Consider the following 10,760-nt stretch of genomic DNA (forward strand, 5'->3'; position numbering starts at 1 on the left):
TTGCAACATACTGGCAGAACGATATAAGAGAGAATTCACCCTAGAATAGATAATGAAGATAATGATATAGAAGAAGGGACGAAAATAGTGAATATTTAGCTGACATAGAAATTAATGAAGCTGATATGTGCAGGCAATTAATGAAATTAAAATGGAGCTGCTGCAGGGCCGGATGGAGTCCCTGCTATCTTGTTAAAGAAAGTAGTTCATTCTATCGCAAAGCCACTTGCAATATTATTAAGACAAAGTGTAGATACAGGCAAGATTTATGATGAGCACAAATTAGCATATATCACCCTACTTTCAAAAGTGGATCAAGACTAGAGGCAAGTAATTATAGGCCTGTGAGTCTAACATCACATATTATGAAAGTGTATGAAAGGGTAATGAAGAAAAATATTATGAAACATTTAGTAAAAAAAATAATTTGTTTAATATAGGACAACACGGTTTCGTACCCGGAAAAAGTACACAACCCAACTGTTAGTCCACCGTGAGAACATATTCAAAAATATGAAAAGCGAAAATGAAACAGATGTGGTTTATCTAGACTTTGCAAAAAGCTTTGACAAAGTAAGACCATAAATATAGCAAGAAAATTAGAAAACACAATATCGTAGATAAAGTAGGAAGATGGTTAAAAGAATTTTTTACACAACAGAAAACAGATAGTTATTGCAAACGTGAGGAAATCGGATGAAACCAAGGTAATATCCGGTGTGCCACAAGGTACGGTGCTAGCTGCAATATTGTTTGTTATTATGATTGAAGACATAGACAGTAATGTTAAGGATTCGGTAGTGAGTAGTTTCGCTGATGGAACCACAAGAATAAGTAGAGAAATTACTTGTGATGAAGATAGGAACGCTCTACAAAGAGACCATAACAAAGTATATGATTGGGCAGAGGTAAATAGGATGGTATTTAACTCTGATAAATTTGAATCAATAAATTATGGAGACAGAGAAGGAAAGCTATATGCATATAGGGGACCTAATAATGAGGGAACAATCACAAATAAGGAAGCAGTTAAAGACCTTGGTGTGATGATGAATAGGAACATGTTATGCAATGATCAAATAGCCATTCTGTTGGCAAAATGTAAAGCAAAAATGGGGAATGTTGTTACGGCACTTCAAAACAAAAAGCAAAAGCTGCACATGATTATGCTTTATAAAACATATGTTCGTAGTCCACTTGAATATTGCAATATGATATGGTACCCACACTATCAAAAGGATATTGCACAAATAGAGAGTACAAAGGTCCTTTACAGCTAGAATAGAAGAAGTTAAGGACCTAGAACCATGGGAAAGACCACAATCCTTAAAATAGTCTAGAAAGGAGAAGAGAAACGCCTACATGATAATTCAGGCATGGAAACAGATAGAAGGAAATAACAGAAAAATATCATGGAACTAAAAATATCAGAAAGAGCAAGCAGAGGTAGATTAATAGTGCCCAAAACTATACCAGGAAAATAAGGAAAGCACACAGAACATTAATCCACTACGCACCAGCATCGATAATGCAGCGTCTATTCAATGGGTTGCCAGCTCATCTGAGGAATATATCAGGAGTGAGCGTAGATGTGTTTAAGAATAAGCTCGACAAATATCTAAACTGCATCCCAGACCATCCAAGATTGGAAGATGCAAAATATACCGGAAGATGTACTAGCAACTCTCTGGTAGACATTAGAGGCGCCTCACACTGAGGGACCTGGGGCAACCCGAACGAAGTGTAAGGTCTGTAAGGTCTCTATATATATATATATATATATATATATATATATATATATATATATATATATATATATATATAATATAGTGTATATATATATATGCATATATATTTATAATATATGTATATATATATATATATATATATATATATATATATATATATATATATATATATATATAGATATCCGTACGTATGTGAAATGAAACTAAGCCAAAAGTTTTGGAAAATTTTAAGTTATTAAGGAAGAAAGATGACGATTGCTCTAAAATGAATTCCGATAGAAGAACAGGCTGCATTCGAATAAAGACGCTCAAATAAAGAGGGTAAGAAAATCAAAGAGCTAGAGATGATGCAATACATATTATAAAGAAGACACTGAAGCGGATTTCTAAGAGTAAACTCAGGAGTGGAATTGAAGCTGAAAGTGGGAAACGAAAATAGAACGAATGACCTAGAAAAAAATAGACGTTCTACGCGTTTCCAAGGAATAAGCACAGGTAGAAGACAGAATGAAAACCGTGTTATTGGGCATGAAGACTGACCGAGGCTCACGAAAATGATGAGAGAAATGAAACATAACAGTTCAAAGGGAAACCGAAATACCAAGAGAAACAGATCTTAATATGAAACGACGGCTGAAAATGGGAATAACCGAAGAAAGGAAACGGCAAGCAGAAACACTTACAAAGAACTTTGTATGAGGGGAAAGTATTCTTCAAGAGACAATGTAAGAGGCAGTCAGTTATAGAAAAATAAAACAACAGTATATTGACGGAGCCTCAAGACGGATAAGTCTAAATAGTTAAGAACGCTGTAAGAGAATAATTTCACTTATCTAAGTAAGTTAACCATTTCAGCACGACGCTTAGGACAAAATACAGAAATGAAAGTAAGACCAGTTCTGGAAAAGGGAATTGAGAAATGGGGATGACTTTTTATGTTGTGAATAGTATGAAAAATTACAGAACTGAGATTGTAAGTCCAGGATCCCAGCATGAGAAATTCAGGAAAGGCTGTAGAACCTATGCAAGAAGTGAAAGTTGGATTATGCGTAAAATAACACGAAACAGAAGCTTATTTTGATGAACTACGGAAATCGATGGCAGACCTGATAACGAGAGGAATGGAATGGCACAGCGATGTAGAAAGTCGTAATAACGAATGATAGAGACGAATTGCTTTTGTATAGAGACGAGCTCGTATTCCGCACAGACTAAAAATTAAATATTTAGAGTAAATTAGGGTTAAAAAGTGTCCTCTGTATATATAATGGCGTTGTATTTAGATATCACTTGAAGTGATTTGCTTCAAATGAGCAAGAAAGATAAAAAGCTGATGTCAATGAGGCTACCCTGTTACCCTGAGTCATTTGTCATATCGCTTAACCGGTAGATAATGAAATATGCAAAAGGAGGGAAATGCGGCGTAGTTACACGTGGCAGATAGCTTTTTAAAGTACAACACCATATTTTCAAACCAAAAACAGGAAACGTCCTTGCTGGAAGAAAATGAAAGTGAGAGAGCGACCGTGTCTTTGTCTTACTGGAGAGAGGTTTCTAATAAATACTCCAATCAGAATTCATGACTTGGAGATCATCGAACCGAAAATAATGAAAATAACTAAAGCAGAGTAAAAGACGAGATTCTCAGTTTGGGTTATGAAAAGAAAATGTATTCGCCACAAGAGCCTGACAAGAAAGGAGCGATAACAGCCGAATGACCCAGATTCAGGAAGACGAATGTGTAAACGCTTATCTTCCAGGAGGTGATGAGAGAGGTCGAAGAAGTTGGGGGGAAGGTCACAGACTCCTTGGTCACAGAAAATCCCTCGCCGAAAAGGAGAGAGAGCCCAGAAGGAATAAATCGGAGGACTTTAAAGGCCGCCATTATCATCCGGCCGTTATTCCATTTACCCTGATCCCTTTCTAGAAGCTCCTCGAAGAACGAATTCCCACGAACGGGAAGAATACTCGTTTTCGTGATTCCCGTCGGAGGAGATTCGAGCACGAGAGAGAGAGAGAGAGAGAGAGAGAGAGAGAGAGAGAGAGAGAGAGAGAGATCCGAGATTGATTATTTTTGACGGCCTGAATAGAGAAAAGGATCTTCTTTCAGTTTATGGGGATGTGACTCCTGAGTTAATTGTGACCTTAAGAAATGCTCAGAGTTGAATCGGAGAGAAGGATATATGCACATAACAGGCAATATACTATAATATAAGATTATATATATAGATATAATAGATTATATATATATATATATATATATATAGATAATATAATTCAAATATAAAATATTATATAATTAATATATATATAATATATATCTATATATATTATATAGAATATATACATATACATATACATATATATATATATGTCTTACATACACAAGATCCACTGGGGTCAGGGTAAAGCGACAATCAACCTCATCTCAGGTAAGGCCCCTTGAGAACCGGAAGGACGTTTTCCTTTCTAATGGGACACCGTCTTCTGAAGGTGAAAAGGCTTTATTGTATATATATATATATATATATATATATATATATATATTATATATATATATATATATATATATATGTATGTATGTATGTGTGTGTGGGGGGGGGGGGCGGGTGCTGTCTTCTTGCCTCAGTGAAAGTGGGTGCAGAAACTTCAGAGCCGAAGTTCAGTTCTCGCATTTAATGACAGCCAAAAGCATTGAACCTGTATCACGTGAAAAAGTTAAATATATATGTATACATATGTGTGTTTGTGTGTGTAGCTACATGCAACAAATGAATAACTGGCGAAGGTGGGTCTATCCCAGCTCTAGTAAACGTGTCCGATTTCGACAGATATACTAGATATAGTATACGTGCGGGTATACACCTATACCTTCTTGTCCAGTCATGATCGTTACCTCGTTCGGATACCCCGGAACCGAGATCGAATACTCTGCCGGGCATCTGGAAAGCTTCATTTCTTTTTATTTGGTACCAAACAAATCGAGATGTTAAGAGGATATTATGCTTAAGTACTATATATGTATATATATATAATATATATATATATATATATATATATATATATATATATATATACGTAAAGTCATTTCACATTACCGTGATTCATAATACATACATCGAGCACACAATGTCCTTTAACAATCTAATTCGCTCTACCTCAGAATTAGATGTATGTATATGAATCACGGTAATGTGAAATGACTTATATAAATGCTACGTGTTGTCAAAACCACTACAACGCAACCGGAGTCGTGGTTGGTTGATGATGTCTCCAAACCAACGAATTACCTGAGCGCGAAAGGTATTTGAGGGGAGAGACGACACAAACTTATGCCTCTCGCGGTGGTGGGGTTGGTTAAAAGCTTCACTGACGTCCCTGATTTGGAATGTCTTCTTGGGTTCGCGCCCGTGTAAAAATTCCCCTTCGTCGTTAAGCATATATGAAAATATACTAATTCCGAGGTAGAGCGAATTAGATATTAAAGGACATTGTAGCTCGATATATATATATATATATATATATATATATATATATATTTTTTATATTTATATGTATATATATATATATATATATATATTATATATTACATTTTTACCGGAGTAAACTTTATTTTATTTTTTTTACAGCACGAAGTGGTATCTTTATCCAATTAACTACTATATAACCGATTGAGCAGGCAGTTCTACGGGGTGTCCATAAACTCCCTGCACCATTGCAGGTAGTTATTGCTCAGAATGGTACTGGGACTTTATGGACACCCTGTACATATACTTCATTCAGATCTATCCTCCTCGCCGTAAAAGAAAACGCGTCTATCCTGATTGCGCGCTACCATGACAGTAATGATGGTCAAATCAATTATTGGTAATTTCTCAAAAAAAAAAAAATTATGCTTAGAAACACGTTTTTGCTCTTAAAAACAGGCATAATGATCCATTGCTTCATTGATGTTTATTTCCTTTTCATTATTTTATTAGGGCTTCGGCTCCAAAGTAGCATTAGTAGGTTCTCCGTTCGATTTCGTCCTTCCTTTTTAAGAATAAAAGAGAAGAGAGAGAGAGAGAGAGAGAGAGAGAGAGAGAGAGAGAGAGAGAGAGAGAGAGAGACTGGACTGCAGATCTAGCAAGATGACGGCGGTGAAACCAAAAACGTAACGAGCGTTTTATATTTGAAGAATGTAAATAGCTGTACACGACAGATACAAAATATAGGAGACATGAAGAACGATACCAATAGAAATGGCGGTGGCTTCACCATTAAGAACATATAAAGTTAACACAGTACCTACGCTGCATAAGAACACTTTAGGAACTCCGGATTATTCTGTTATGTTAAGCTTTCGACACTGTCGGGAACATTTTCATTTAATCGGTCTTCAAATTAGGGAGATTTATATAGAATATATGAAATTTTGTAATTATATCATATATATATATATTATATATATATATATATATATATATATATATATATATATATATATATATATTTTATAAAAAAACTGGGCATGAGAGGCCTCACGAAACGTAAGACATTAAATCAGGAAAGAAAAAATGCCTCGAGAAATAGGAGGTTTTGGTCTTAAAATCGTCAAAGTGGACATAGCAAAGTAAATACGTGTTGCCTCCACAGCTCGTATGTTAATGTTTCACCGTTCATCCAAAGTGAAGGATTTTGCGTCGTTCAATTCTTGTTTATGGCAACTCGAATTGATACCTTATCAAAATAATCACCGCCTGTCGATTCCCTACTAGGTCCGGCCGGTTCTTAATATTGCCAGGTAATCGTTATTTTTACCTGGCATTTTTATTTTCTTTTCTCTCATCTCGGATCAAATGACGCCTCTGTGAAATCGTGTGAAACCATTCGTCACTGATCTCTTAATTAAGTAACTCTGGCCTGACCATGTCCTTACGGATGCTTTTGTGTTGCTGCCTTTATTTAAAGGCGTCAAATTTTTCATCATTCACAGTGATTTTCTTCGAAAAATCAGAGAAACATATCAATAGACCAGAAGGAGGGGCAAAGAGCAAAATTATTATTATATATTAATTTTTAAGAAATAATTTTGTGTTTTTATCTTTATTTCCACCCCCACCCCCACCCCCTTTATCTGAATGGCTCTGTATCTTTCAGTAACAACCATATTTTAAGCATTAAATTATCTCTCTCTCTCTCTCTCTCTCTCTCTCTCTCTCTCTCTCTCTCTCTCTCTCTCTCTCTAAAAATGTGTTCGAAAAAAATAAATATTCAGTTTTCTATGAAATGATTGTACATAATAACAGTTCCCTAAAATCAATCGTTTCTTTTGCATTCTGCTTCATACGTAAGCGATTGTAATTGTTTCTTGAAACTTGTCCAGTTTACTTCTACGAATGACAGGTAATAGATTTGATATAAATACGGCTATATGTATATGTGTATGTCTGGTCATTGACAAACTTGCATATACGCACAATCTTGCGTTGTTTGTAGAATTCATCGTTAAATTAGTGAAATACTTCGTCATGAGCTCCGAATGACTTTGCTTTCATGCGCTTATACTGTAATACAGAAATTGCGTGCATACCGATACAAATACACACACTATAAGAAGTTACACATAAGAATTTAGCAATGATATATATTTCTTAGAAGGAAACCAGACTTTTTAAATACGACGTTTTTTTTCCGACAACTGACCAAGTAACCATTTTCTCGCAAAATGTTACACTGGCTATACATCTCTTGCCGTATGCATAACAAGCGTTTATACATAATTGTTTCCAAGACAACGTTCGTATGAGCACTGAATTCAAAGGAAGTTTCAATTTTACAACACTAGGTTTTTCTTAGAGTTACTAAAAGATTTTTAATTTCATTTTCATCCTTATTCCTCTTTTTTTAAATGACCATTTGATTCAATGGAATGGCTAAAATAAAGGCTGGAAGAAAAATGATCGATTGATTGATTCCTTTAGACTGGCATGACGACAGTATTGCTCATCAAACCCAGCACTGGAGAACCCATTCAGTACTTCGAGACGAATATCATAATGATGTAATGTTAAGTGTCCCTTTAAAACAACCGATTTATCAATAAAAACCAATCGCCAGTGTCCATGAGCAAAGAAACCGAGGTTTCTAATTCATGGCAGCATAGTTCTGCCAAAAATGGATTTTGGAAAAGGTAAAAGCCAAAAATCATTATTCATGAAAGGCATTCAGTATTTCGGATCAATTATAATTGTCTATCATATCTGTCTTGTCAAACAACCAATAATGGCGAGAAGAAATCTGTAAAAATAAATTCCCGGATTTCTAATGACGGCGTGCCTTCCTAAATTTCCTAATCGCCTCCCTCCCGACATTGCTTGCCACTTAACGTCAGGTCCTTCATTAACTCATTTACGATATACGTTTTCTCAGGGAAAAACTGACCTTCCAACGCTGACGGATTCCTTAGGGGTGACGCCAAGGTTAAAAGGGACAACAGGGTTATTCCTGCTCCCGGGAAAGTGAGGCCAGAAAAAAAAAAAATTAAAGGATGTTCCTCGCTCCCATCCCGCGTTTACTGAGTCATAATATGATGGCATTGTGAACACCAAATGTTTAGATATTTTAGGCAATATCCTGCACACCTCGAGGAGGGCTGATCATTCTTATAATGGTTGGATGACTTGAACGTGAGTTTTGTTTCTTTTTTTAATAGTGTCTTGTGCACTCGAGAACTTTTCAGTCTTCTTGAAATTGAAACGGAAGCTTAATGTTATCAGGTGGATTGATGGGACAATGTTGCTTGATCGCGTATTCACTTAGAGACTGGAAAAAATACGCAAATAATCACTATAAAACATACACACACCAACATTGGTACATTACGTAATCATCAGGGCAAACTGGGAGGATTCTGGTACTTCCGTTTAAATACTAGGACGTTCGTTAATACTTCCTCTTCATCATCCTCTTTGCTTAACCCATAGTCGGGGTCGCTGTTTTGAATGAGTCTCTTCCAGCTATTTCTCTCTGGAGTGGGTCATTTCTTATTTTGTTTTGGCAGATGTTTTACGGACGGACGCCCTTCCTGACCCCTACCCTCCCTATTTATCCGGGTTTGGGAACGATAATGAATTAGGTAGACCCCTCGCCCCCATTTCCCTTCCCTTTCCCCCCAAAAGAGGCTAGGTTGAAATCTCACGGAGATACAACATATAAAACCTTGATTAAAAAACAATACTATTTAGAAATTTCGGAACGATACCTTCTAACATGCTTTAAGATTTAAGATTTCAGAAAACGGAATCTCACAAGACTTTTCAACTATCAAAAATGATAAAATAAAATGGAAAATAAAACTTTCCATACTATAAGCACGAATTTAGGTAACCCATTCGACATATATTTTCTGACATGCATCAAGACCTGAAATCCTTGATAAAGGAATCATTATAAAACTTTTCGCTGACAAAAATTAAATGGGAAACAGATATTTCCAAAATATAAATCAACATGGTCATAAACCATTTAGAATAATGTCTTCTCACATCTTATCAGCAGAGTTGAAATTCGTGACCAGGGAATCTTTACAACATCCTTCAACTCATCTCAAAAAACAAAAAGAAAAATGAAATAAAAAATTATAGATCTTTGTAATGTAAACCGATATGGAGGCAAGCAATTCGAAAGATACTTCTAAAACAATTTTAGACTTGAACCCCCTGAAGAGAAAGAAAACGAAATAAAAGGGAAATAGATGTGTAAATTGAACTGAAGATAACCCAAAGGTACAATAGACTCTGGACACACTTTACTTCTCTGAGAGTAAATGGATGTGTCGTTACTTATTAGTCCAGTCACGTCTGGTAGAAATAAGAGGCCCAGATGCCCAAATGAGAATGGGCACACACAGGTTGCCCAACTGGGTCGTGTGTCACAGAGCAGAACCTGGGTCACTGATAAATTCATTTAACGGGAACTCGAATTTTGGTAAATTTTGGTAAATTGCTAAATTTCTTTTGCCTGTAGAATTGCTCTATTGGCAAAAGGTTACACAAGGATGATAGGTAATGTGGCTTTGTGTAAGCACAAAAACATTATTATTAATACTTTTATTATTGTTATATGTATGTCTTCAGAATTAATTACTAAGAATATACATGCAGTTTAGAGAATAGATTTTCATTTGTCTTTTATTTTCTGTTTTCTCAATTTTTTCTTATTTTTTCTCGTCACCGTTTTCACCTTCGGCTGAAATGGTTCTATTTTTTCCTCCTTTCATGATATTAATCTTTGATTTTTTCATCATTAGTATTATCCCCTTTCTATGCTCACACTCCATTTCGTTCTCTTCCTCGTCTTTTTCGTATTTCCGTCTGATGTTTTCATTTTTCCGCCCATATTAACGCAATTTGAACGTAAGTGAATCTCTCGAACGCGCATCTCCTCTGTAAATTGAATTTGGAAAGGGGATGGTGGGTCATGAAGTGGGTCTCTGGCTGAAAGCCGAATTCTTCCGCTTGTCAGCGAATTCGGCGACGCCTCCTCCAGGTAATGGGGCGGCTGGGGATTAGAGAGCAAAACTCATTAGCAGAAAATAAGTTGAAGTTTAACCTGTACAATTCTTGATATTTGCTCTATGGCAGTGGATTAATTTTGGAGTTAGTTATGTATATAAATCAATGTTTCCATGCAGTGAACTAAAATTATTTTATGAATTCAATTCATTTTTTATGATGTCGATATAATGTGGTTCGAATCCCACAATAAGCTGCAGGTCCCTTTGCCAAGTGACCAGTTGGTTCCTGGCCACGTAGAAATATCTAATCCTTCTGGCCAGCCTTAGGAGAGCTGTTAATCAGTTCAGTGGTCTGGTAAAACTATGATATATTTCTTCTTATGATTGTGGAAATGTAATATCTCCGATGGAGAATTCTCCCTAAAACTTACTTTTCCCAAAGACAGCAGAGCTGCAGTATCTGACGAATGAGAAAGAGAAAGCTATATATATATATATATATATATATATATATA

The sequence above is a fragment of the Macrobrachium nipponense genome, chromosome 26, assembly GCF_015104395.2.
Source record: "Macrobrachium nipponense isolate FS-2020 chromosome 26, ASM1510439v2, whole genome shotgun sequence".
NCBI lineage: Eukaryota > Metazoa > Arthropoda > Malacostraca > Decapoda > Palaemonidae > Macrobrachium > Macrobrachium nipponense.